At 38.3% G+C, this 12,694-nt stretch overlaps 1 pseudogene across 1 annotated transcript in view; it reads left to right on the top strand.

The window, feature by feature from the left end:
- LOC149158242 (uncharacterized) overlaps nt 1-12,694 on the top strand; it is a 162,130-nt pseudogene that overhangs the window by 130,424 nt on the left and 19,012 nt on the right. The gene's annotated exons all lie outside the window — the stretch shown is intronic.

Genomic DNA, 12,694 nt, shown 5'->3' with positions numbered 1-12,694 from the left:
CCTCCCGGGCAAGGGTCTGGGCTGATCGAGGACACTGAGCTAGCTCTTCCCCCCTGTCTGAGCTCCCAGGGCGAGGAATTAAGCCGAAGAGCTCCAAGGGTTGAACGAACTCTGGACAATAGGTGTCTGTGATCCCTAATCTTGCAATAGGTCGGGTATCTCCCCTATTGTCATCTATTGTCACCCATAGGGTGTGCGTGATCCTTGTTCGTTTTGACAAGTTGGCTATCTCCCCCTATATTGGTCTAGTAGAGTATACCCCAGTTCACATCATACCCACAAGCCGAGCTTGTTGGGATTGCCCCTCCCCGTCTAGCTAACGGGTTGAGGAGGCTTGGGGGTGTGTGATCCTTCCCTTTGGTAAGTTGGGTTATCTCACCCAAGCTCGGATTATGATGCAGGGGTTCTATCACTTGACTCTTTAGGGTCATGTTGGGAAGATCAACAGATAATAGGATATGCATGATCCTTACCATTCATGGTGAGTAGTATCCCTCCTATTATCGCTAGGCAGTAGGATAGGTGCAGTGATTACCTCATAAGGTAAGTGGCATCCCTCCTATTGTCTGTAGATTCCGGGTGGTAGCAGTGGCACCCTGATGATGATGATTGCTGGTGGTAGTTGTGGCTCCCCGATGGATAGAGGTTGGTAGCTTTAGCTCTCGATGTGGTTCTAGGTTGCACAAGGCTCCTTGATGTTGTTCCAAATTGAGCTTAACTCTCCTATGTTGTTGTGGGTTGAGTTGGGCTCCCCTATGATATCAGATCAATCTTCCTCAGATTCGAGATTGTTCAAAAGTTGGAGGAAAACAAAGATGAGTCGAGACAAGATATGACTTGATGATGATAATGATTATATTTTAGATGACTGTATTGATTATTGGATATAGGATGGACGCTGGATGCCTCCTTATGATTATGATGTCAAATTCTTCTTATTCTTTAGATCATGATTGCTTAGCAGATGATCAAAGGACAAGATGATGAAAGATGGGTCTTATTGATGATACTGATGTCTGTCTTTTGTGTGTACACTCAAGATACATCATGATGCAACTATGATAAGATGAGGCCTATGATGCAGATGGAAATTTCTCCCTAGCCTAGAGGGAGTGTTAAAATTGGGCAGCATTGGGACAAATTTCCCTAAGGGAAACCCTAAGCACCATATGAATCCCATCTCGCCAAAGGAAGAATTATAAAAATAAAATTATTTGGGCAAATGTTTATAAGGGGGTTTGGAGATATAAAATAAAATAATTTGGGCAAAATTTAAAATTTGAAATTTGGGTTTCCCTCTAAGAACACAAGTTGGCTCAATTGAAGTACGATCCTTCTCACCTATGCAATTGTCTATATATTAGACACTCCTGTGGGTCATTTGACATCATCATTCGTAGTACCTTTCTATCTCTACGATTGGACAAACTCACATAACATTTGTATCTTTGAGATTTAGAGTAAACACGCAAGATGGTTTTCACTATTATATCTAGATGACTCACATGATCTTCTCTCGATGGATACAAGGTTATACTATGCATTCACTATTGGCATCACATTCATTATGAGCATGTTCACTGTTGGCATCACATTTGCTATTGGCATCACGTTCATTATGGGCATGTTCACTGTTGGCATTGCATTCGCTATTGGCATCACATTCATTGTGGGTATGTTCACTGTTGGCATTGCATTCGCTATTGGCATCACATTCATTGTGGGTATGTTCACTGTTGGCATCACATTCATTGTATGGGTATGTTCACTGTTGGCATCGCATTCATTGTATGGGTATGTTCATTGTTGGCATCACATTCATTGTATGGGTATGTTCATTGTTGGCATCACATTCATTACTTCATATATTAGTATCAACTTTATTATTGATCTCATCACTATTATCGACATTATTATGATCTCATCACTTGTGTATAATCTAAGCATCGAATTGTATACTCTGGGAATTGTATATATATATATATATATATGATCTGGGCATTGAATTATGTTGCACCATATATATATTTTGGGTGTTGCTTCATTTCAGCATGGGCATCAATTTGAGGCATCGCTTTCGTTGAAACAACACTTCACTATAGCGTTATAAACTTATATGTTTCCGTGAAATTTCTGGCTTACTTAATGCAGTGATTCCATAGCCTCTGGTATACAAGTATATGGTATGGACCAAATGTCATAATGATAATCGATGATGACAAGAGTTTATGGACAATGCGACTACAACTTTATGTATGACATAGCAGATCATGGCAGACAACTTATGTATGGCATAGTAGAACATGGCAGGCACATGGTATGTATATAACAATGATATGTATAGCAACATGGTAATATATGAAGTCGATAGTCAAATATAAATGTGGCATCATGTATGGCTTCTTTATCTTCTTTGTTGAGATCACAGTTCATGGCATGGCACCACAATTGTATGTATTGGCATCATAGTCGAGTTCAGTTATAAGTATGGTATCATTGACATCACAGTTCCTCTCAATTTATATGTTGCAACCCTAATGTCAACATGGCAAGTTATTGATGACATGACAATATTATCGATGAAACTTGTTCGCAAACAAAGTTGTGAACAAGTCATGTATAGGTCCTGGGTAGTCTGATGACATTTTTACTTTGTATCTTCGCTGAACTATTGATGAAATCTAATAGAAGAAGAAGAATTGAATTCCGAGTTTTCCCCCTTGTGGGGTTTTGCCCTGGTCTTCGACCAATCCTGGTGTCTCTATGTGTGCTTGCTTTTCTTTTGATGTTCCTTTTATCATTCCATTCCATTATTGATGATATTGTTCTTTCTATATAATTGCTAATGTTATGATGATATTATGGGGTGAATGTGTATGTAATGATGAAAAGTATAAATGTAATTGTCAAAAGCAAAGAACAATATAGCCCTAAAGGAAAATTAACAAGAGAAAGCAACTTGTATAGGCTAAAGGGCCAACCTATACGAGCGATAACGCGAAGTAGAGCAGTGACAGAGAGCAGGGAGCAGGGAACTCCAAAGGTTGAGCAACTCTGAGGGTGTCAACCTTCAGGTTTAGGAGGGGAGGAGCAGTCAACAAAGTCTTCCTAATCGATCAAGAAGGTCTGTTGGTACGAGATGACCTTATAGTTTGTTCAGGAGTAGGAGACTTCTAGGAACAAGTTCATATGGAGTGGGTCTTAAGGATGATGGGCTAGTTCCAAAGGGAGTAGCCATGGCAGCTAATGCAAGTCCATGATCGAAATGAGTTCTAGGTGGTAGACATACCTCCCTCACTAAGAGGGAATGTTGATGTCTGCAGATCGGGCAGGTACTTTTGCACATGCGTTGTGTCTAGGCATGCAAAACTTGCCCACATTCACCTTAGAACACTTGCTCAAATGTTAGCAAGATTGCTAATGTAACTTAGGCTAAGTTAAACTTAGGACAAAACACATATTATTTTGTTGGCTAATTGAGCTAAAAGAAACTTAGGAAAAACAAATAATTTACTTTAGTTATTATGTTTTAATCTTAGCCATTGATCTCAAGTGAGGCGATATCTAATCTCTGCTGTTAGTCACTTTGAGATTAGGGTTTATGGTTAGAGACTTAGCTCAATTTAAAGTTATAAAAGCAAGGCTAAGGAGAGGAGAAAGACACACTATACCAACGCAAGATTGAGATAGGCATCTTAGTGACTAAGTTTGTTGGGTTCGAGTGAGTGCAGAAGTGTTGGAGATCTAGATTTGTACGGAAGATCAAGCACTGCTTTAGGGCAGATTCGCTGGATTAGATCCATGTTTATTTGTATTATGTATTTTCTCAATTTGGCACGAACCCATGTAAGTTTGGATCATTAATGAAAACTTTGTTGGGTAGAATTTGAGTGTTGTGTTTTTATGAGGCTAGTTATCTATTTTTTCTTTCCACTAACTAGGTTAAGAACCTAACTGTGTAAATTATTTGGTAGATTTGCTTTCTGCTATGTTAATGATTTACTAGGTGCTAAGTTTATTAGAAATTAATAGGGTCTCTAGTAGGGTCGTGACATTAATACTAAAACTTAGATTATGTCTAAGTTTTATTCATTTTGAACTGGGAATTTAATTACTTAAAGAAATATTCCCTCTTCTTTTCAGTTAGCCTCATGGGGGGTTTAAGTGTTGCGGTGTTGGTTATTGAAACATTACAATTTCAACGTTAATAGACACAATATGACAATGGGCAAAGATGGAAAAAGTAGGAGATAAATCCATAGTGAAGTGCCAAAATGAAAATATGTCTGTTAATGAGTCGTGGATTGCCTTTTCATTAATTTTTGTTGGGTAGTTAAGGTAAACTTGACTTGGTCAAGTTAGCGGTGGTTTTTGAGCTCTAGGTTTATGAGAACCCATGGTATTGTCCATGGTATTCATGTGGAATATAGCCTATTTAAAGGGGGGAATTAAACCAACCTAGATCCATCTTAACTTTGGATCTACTAAGTGCCGAGATGGATCAAATCTCTTTAGATACAAATATCTTAAGATGTAAAAAGATTGCCAAGAGGGAACAAATCTCTTGAGACATGGATATCTTAAGATGCTAAAAGATTTGATCCCTCTCGGCGCTTGGTAGATCTAGAGTTAAGATGGATCTAGGTTGGTTTTAGTTGAAATGCTTCAAAAGGATACCTCAAACTCTACTTTGAAAGTTAAATGTGCCCCTATTCCATTGTTGAATGAACCAATTTTAACTGGGGTTTTAAGAGTTGAATTCAAGGAAGGTGACAAATCCTTTTTGAGTGGAATCCTATTTTTTCACTTGGGTACTAAGCACAGTAATTGATATGAATTCTTAACCAAATGTCTTGTACATCTCCAAATTACTCTATATTATTATGAGACAGACAACTACAATATTCGAACTTGCCTCTTTTGAGGGGCTTGGGGTTAACATTCCCAGCATGGCAAGATTTTTGGCAGTGGAGATGAATGAAAGGCCTATGATATCACAATGGAAGTCAAAATACAGTTTCTCAATTTGCCTAAATTGATGACGAGTAATAAGTACATTCCAAGTCTTCTTTGTTTTTGTAATGCAAAAAGTGGAGTGGTTCAGATTTCAAACATTCCATATTAGTGTTTTCAAATTCAAATTTAATGGCCTCAAATTTTTTCTAACATGACATGTCCCCATGTCGCCAACCCCATGTCTCAAATCCTTCGTGTTGGACACAACACAATGGTGATACGTGCCCGACACGAGTTTGACTTGTGTTCGAGATGAGGGACACGAGTTCCACTCCTGTCGAGCACGTGCTAAAATCGTGGCCTGTTTTTGTGACACATGTTTGTCGAAAAGCCACCCCACACACTGCTAAAATTATGTTTTTGGATGATTTCCCTCGTTGTTTGCTGTTTTGGAGTAGTAGGAGTGTGTCAACAACCAACAAAGGAGGAAGATGAGTTTTCGAGGAGATTTAAGGTGCAGGTAGGTGGATTTCTCTTCCATTTTTTTTAGTTTTGCTATAACAATCTCCTAGTTTGTTTTTGTTTACATGGTTTTTCTTTATATTCACAACAATCATGGCTCAATCAAGGACAACAGGAAATGGGCAAAAGAAGGGGAGGAATGCCCCCCTTTCAATTTCATCAGGGTTTGCCGATGTTTCATCTATTGGAAGTGGGGCTGCAACAACAACTTCAAATGTTGAGAGAAACATCATTTTAGCAAGACAACAAGCTCAAGAACTGAAATATCCCTTGTGGAAGTATGCTACAAGACATCAAGGGCTAGGGAGCAAGTTAAAGGGAGGAGGCAATGTTCTTTGGACATGCAACTTTTGCAACCATCAATTCAAGAGCACCTATTTCCATGTGAAAGGGAATTTGTTGGGCACATCTTGTGGAATTGGAGCATGTGTAGGAGTGAGTGCATCTAAGAGGAAAGAACTAGAAAGAGAGGCCAATGTTGGTGTGGAAATGGTGGTTGCAACATCTAAGAAAACAAGAATGAGGATCCCCTTGCATTCTTGAGGAAAAAAGTTATCCATTTGGGAGTTCCAATGGGGGTGCAGGTCAAGCAACAAAAAGGAGGGCACTTGGTCCAATGGACAAGATATTTCAGCAAGAGAGGTAAGAAGAGATTGATCTTACCATTGGCTTTTTTTCTATCTCAACTTCATATCATTTAATGTTGCACGATCACCTTTATTTATTGAGATGTGTTGAGCTCTAGCTCAAGGGGCTTCATTGGGGTATGTGCACTTGGTTTAATGAAGCTTAGAATCACATTGTTGGTTAAGGCAAAGAAGGAGGTGGATAAAATGCTTGACCCTATTAAATCAACATGGCCAACGTATGGGGTTAGTATTGTTTCTAATGGATGGAAAGATGTAGCATGCCATCCACTCATCAACTTCGTGGTGTCTTCCTTGAATGGACTAGTTTTCTTGAAAGCAATGGATGCTCTTGGAAAATACAAGGATGCACAATATATAGGTGAGGAGTTGATTAATGTTATTGAAGATGTATATGTTGACATTTGTGCAAATTATTACATACAATGCCCCTGTTTGCAAGGTTGATGGCATGATTGTGGAAGATAAATATCCACAAATATGTTGTTCACCTTGCATTATCCATTCGTTGAATTTAACAATTAAATCTATTGATTCCAATGTGCCATGGACCATAAATCTTATTGAGGATGCACGACATATTCACAACTTTGTACAAAATCATACCAGTGTCCTCACAATCTACAAAGAGTACACACATCTAACATTACTGAAGATTACAAATACACGGTTTTCCTTTGCATTCATCATGCTGAAGAGGTTGAGGGAGGTCAAGGCCGCTGTTGTGGCCATGGTTATTTAAAAATTTTGGTCTTTTTGGAGTGTTACCCACCGAAGAAATTTTTGCCCCACCATCTCTTCCAGTTGGCTAGCCACAAGCCCCTGACAACCACAAGTAGTCGATGACAATGTGCTATTCATATCTCCGCCACCTACGTCAATCATATGTTTCCTCACCCATTTGGCAAGAGCTCATGTTGGAAGGTGGGATTTTGATCAAAAGGTACTTTATTCATTTTGCAATCGGGTGCTTATGCTTGTTTGTATTTTGGGCATTTAACATGGATTTTGGGGCAACCTGAAAGGAAGAAGGGTTTTGACTGCGATCTTGTTTCGTCACCTTAAATGGGGGGGTTAATCTTTCGTCTTAGCCCATTAGGACCTCCCCTAACAACCCATTGGGTGTAAGAGGGGCACTACTTGGGAAACCTCGATTGAGACAACATAGTGCCATCTCTCCCTATTCCATACTTACCACTTCCCATCTTATGTTACAAACGCTTTATTCCACCATCGTTCTTTAGGTTAAAATTAGGGTTGAGGGGGAGCGCCTCCCCCCTTCCCAAAGCGCGTTCTAGGCATGAGCGCATCAGGAGCGACCCCTGGAGCGTGCTCCCTAAAATAAATTTCACTCCCTGCCAATTCAGGAGCGATAAAGGGATCTATTAAAGATTGGAAACAAGAATTTGGCCCCACTGTTGATATGTAGTTCATGGTAATGTTAAATTCTTCAAGTAAAAGTGACATTCTCCTTTATCTTTCATTTTCATCCTTTTACTTAAATTTTTAACATTACCATGAAATGACTCAGGATGTTTGTGAGTGGTTCTGACCTCATTGGATCGCATATGGAGAGTATAATTTTAGATCTCACTGAAAATCCAACAAACTTATCATTTTTTTTTTCAGAATTTCATGATTGGGGGGATTGCAATGTGTCCATTGGATTTTGTCATGTACTAGGGTATGGAAATTGTATTTAATCAAGATCACCAAGCCCTCTATGTGGGGGAGACTCCCAATAATCAAGAGCACCTAGGGTACTAGGGTATGGAACTTGTATCTAATCATGAGCACCAAGGTCGTTTGACTATGCTAGAGGAGACTCCCAATAAAGCACAAGACAAGAAAGTAGAAATTTCTCATGGAAAGAGGGTCAAGCAGTAGATAAATCATAATAGATTTACTTGTCTTTTCTAGTTTCTAGTACTTTTTATAACTATTGACTCTCTCATATTTATTATGGTATTTTTTTTAAACATTAGATGACAATCTAAGTTTGAAGTTCGAAGTTGGCATTTATAACTCATTGGTAATGGATTATGAATATGATGCTCCGTGATAGTTGAAAATTTAAACATTTCATTTCATGTTAGATATTCTTTGTTATTGTTTGGTTACTTGGTAATGGTAATGGTTACAAGTACAAGTTACAACTTATGTGATCAATGATGATAAATGTTATATATCGAATTTTGAAAGCTTGAAACTTTAAGATTGATGAATCATGAGACTCGATATGTTGTATGTTACTAACTTGTGGATGTGGTTGATGAAGATTATAACTTCTAGATGCTTAATGTTATATGGTTCAATCCATGTTTTTATGCTTTTTATATCTAATTCATCATTATACATGCTTTTGTTGACATATATGCATCACAATATATAAAAATATATATTATATAAAAATTCGCTCCTGAATCGAGAGCTTTTGAAGATTTCTCTCCTTGTTTTTGTCCCCCGCTTCTGCTTCCACTCCCAAGTAACCTTGGTTCAACTGACCATTGGTTCTTTGGGATTTGGCACCATACATCCTCATACTTGGGTAGGGCCCGAGACTTGGCCGTGGGAGGTTGATGCAACTAAAAGAATATGAAAAAGCATATGATGGCCACAAGAAAAAACAAAAGAATATCAAAATGCAAAAGATGGCTGAGACATACACATTAGCATGTGGGCAAAAGCCTAGCATGAGCTCTACCTCACTCATTATGGTTATCACTTAGTCCCTGAGCACATGTTGCTCCTTGTATTATGAGAAGGAACCCTTGCATGTCCCAACCCTTGGTGGGCAATGAGCCGCCTCACCATTAAGGGGGTAATATCATACAAAGCAAGCTCTAACTCTTTGAGCTATGAGCAGTAATACAAAGAAAAAATTAAGAAAAAGGCGCACAAGAGGGGTGGAAAAATAAAGGCTGAGTTGGTAACTCATGCATCCATGATTGCTCCCTCCCCACATCTATACACTCAGGATGAGTAGCCCATCATATCTGGCCCCTTTGACGATGGCACTTGGCCATGAAGTCTTCTCCCCTCTGTTTCATCATTATTCACATGACACCTATCAATTGAAGGGTGGACCAAGGAGATGTCACTTCCCCTTGGGGGTTGGAAACACCTAATAAGGTGGTCTATTAACCATTCCTACCCAGGGAGGTAACACCATTGTTAGTTCAAACCCTTAATTTTGGAAGGGAAGCCTTATTTAAAGTGTCAAATTGCCTATTAATTTCAAGCGTGGTCGACTTAGATACAAGAATGATTAAATGTACCTAATGACGTAGTTGCTAGCATTGGATCTTGTGTGTAATTGTCAGGTGGTTCTATAGCCATTGTTGAGATTGGTAGCTTGGGAGGTACTCCAAACCCTAGGGTGAAGTGTTGTGGATGAATTGGCAGCACAAAAGGGTTTTGTGGACTAAGTACCCAAGCTTGTGGGTGTGAAACCATGCATAAATTTGATGACTTGGCACTTGGAGATGATAAATCACCCTTAAAGTTGTTGGAAATCAAAGTTTTTCAGCTTTCATTAGATTTCTATTTCATTAGGAATTGCTTGTGAATATTATTGGATTCTTATTTATTTTATTTTGTTTCTTTCATCAAAGAATTACCAAAATGCAAACATGAAGATCACAAAAAAAATAGTGGACACAAGATATAGGCTCCAAGCCAGGGAAAAATCCCTCAAAGGGGAAAACCCATAAAATTCTCTTCTTATAGAATCATATCAAATGAGATATCCAAGATCCATAACCTCAGAAACTTCCACCTCTAGATGCCAATTCAAACCTTCCTTCTTTTCAGCAAATTCATCAACAAGAGATCAACAACCACAAATGTGCCAAGACAGATTTTCCAAAAACTCTAGCTCAAGAAATTATCCTCTCTTTCAAATTTCGTCCTCCACTTCTCTTCTGCCTTTTCTGTGATATTTCAGACTTCAATCCATCAAGTGTGTGTCCAAATGAGCTTCGTCTTCCCTCTATTTATACAATTTAGAGGGGTGCTAATAGACATGTCCATTGGGGTAGAGTCAACATGTCATGTAGGCCGACTTGGCACCTAGAGGGGTTTATGATCGAAAAATACATATTTAAATTTTTTTGTTTTGTTTTACAATATGTCCAAATAGGGCTTTGACTCAAAAACCTAAAAGCATGAAGAAGATGCTTGTCTAGAAAATAATAATAATTTCCTTTTTCTTTTCTTTTGCTTTTTATATAAAATACATAATGGTACAAATTATGAACACCAAAATTAGTTACATTCTCCAACACTCCCTCTTAACTAGGCAGGTATTCATAATTATACACCCGGTACAAGGATATTCTCAAACTGAAATATTCTCATAAGAAGAGTCAGATTGATCAGCCATCTTTAAGCATTAACATCTTAATAGGTTTCATTCAGTCACCTCTTACCCTAAAACATCCATTAAGTGACTTCTCGTACCCTAAAATATCTATTAGGTGACCTTCTCACATGCTGGGATTCCTCCCATTGGTGAAAGTTCGTAAAGAGCGGGGGGGTTTGGCTGTGGTGACAGTGGGACACTACTCCATTGTTGTCTCTTAGTCTAGCAATAGCCTTTTAGGGTACCCCTCTTCAAGACCTGCTATATTTTGTGGCAGTATGGAAAAAAGATAGATCATGTAGCCTCAAAAAGAGTAAAAGATACAATGTTAGATGATGCTTGGTGGAAGAGGGTAGATCTTACTATTAAGATCATGGACCCTACCATTCACTTACACAGACCAACCCATCCTAGGAGAGGTTTATGAGGGATGGGATTCCATGATTGAGTCCTTGAGGACCATTATTTTTTAGAATGAGTGCCTTGAGTATGAGACATCAATGGAGGCCTTCTTCACCACCATACAGGATGTTCTTGTTATCAGGTGGGACAAGAATTGCACACCTTTGCATTCTTGGCTCACTCATTGAATCCAACATCTACAACAACAAGTGGCTCAATGGTGGATTTTCATGTAGATTCCCTCCCCACATGGATGGTGAGATTTCCTAGGGTAGGAAGGATGCACTGAGATGGATATTTTAGGATAGAGCGTCCCTTGATGAGATAGAGGATGCCTTTTGTAGAGATTTCCATTAGCACTGGAAGATTTGCATGCTATGATGTGATTAGAGATAGGGGGCTAATAAGTCCTATGCTTGGTGAGCAACTCATGGGGCAACATGCCCCTCTACAACACTTAGCTATGAGGCTCCTCTCTCAAGGTACTTCATCCTCTTGTTGTGAGACGAATTGGAGCACATATGGGAGTCTGTATAGTTTGAACTTTGAAGAAGAGCGGGCTTGAGCAGTCTAAGGCAGAGACGATGGTGTATGTGCACACCAACCTTCGTCTTATTTACTGGTAGAGGGAGGAGTGGTTGAAGGGAAAGACGAAAATGTGGGATGTGTTTTCTAATGATATGGGTTTGGACAATAGTGTTGAGTTGGCATTGGCCAACTTCGATCTTAATGAGCTAGTGCTAGAGCTTGTCACTTTTGATGATGGTGATACTCTTGAGGGGTCGTCCTCCACACAGTAGGAGGATGAAGAAGAGAGAAGTGGTGGCAGTGATGCTGATTTTGATATTGATGAGCTATAGCCTATGAGATTCTTCCATCTTGATCTACGGTTCTAGTATCTACCCTGTTTAGTATTTGCTATTTGCCATTAGCATTCCCACATATAGTATCTGTGACTCAGTGAGTCAGGACTCAATATCTATGTAATACATTTTGATTTTGATGACTTAATGAGAAAACTGTAGTTTATGGTTAATTTCTTGTGTTTGTCAATTTATTGTCATTGATGTAGTAGTAAGTACTAGTTGTATCATTGATGAATCATGATTGTATGCATAATGTATGATTGAATTTGTATCATCATCATGTACATGTTTTAGTTTCTAAATTGAATTTGAATCTGTGTAATATCTATTAATATTTTTAGTTTCTAAATTGAATGAGAATCTGTGTAATATCTATTATTTTTTTTATATATATATATATATATATATATATATATATATATATATATATATATATATATATAAGGAATTGTGATTGTATGCATAATGTATGAATTTGTATCATCGTAATGTACATGTTTTAGTTTCTACATTGAATGAGAATTGGTGTAATATATATATTTGTGTCATCGTCTTGTACATGTTTTAGTTTCTAAATTGAATGAGAATCTGTGTAATATATATGTTTTGGGGGGTCACCATGTCACATGTCGGATACCCGTATTTTCGTGTCCTGCTTGTCTTGTGTCCTCGTGTCAGGTCACTTTGAAATTATTTCTTGCTTCAATTTCATGGTTTGGCTTTAGATTCACCGACAGCAAATGGTTTGCATGGCTTGCTTTTCAATTAAGGTTGACTAGGATTATGACAGTTGTAATAATATATATCTTGACGATGATATCTGATCTTATAGGAAAACCATTATTTTATTGTCATTTTTGTTCATGTTATGAAAGGATGAGTCATCCTGTACAAAACTCTTGGTTCTTCAAACGGAACACCTTTTTGCGTGTAGCTGA

Source organism: Pinus tabuliformis, chromosome 5_2 (assembly GCF_031772625.1).
Source record: "Pinus tabuliformis cultivar Carrire ecotype Pingquan chromosome 5_2, CPIR1, whole genome shotgun sequence".
Taxonomy (NCBI): Eukaryota; Viridiplantae; Streptophyta; class Pinopsida; order Pinales; family Pinaceae; genus Pinus; species Pinus tabuliformis.
This window is presented reverse-complemented; position numbering and strand designations above follow the sequence as displayed.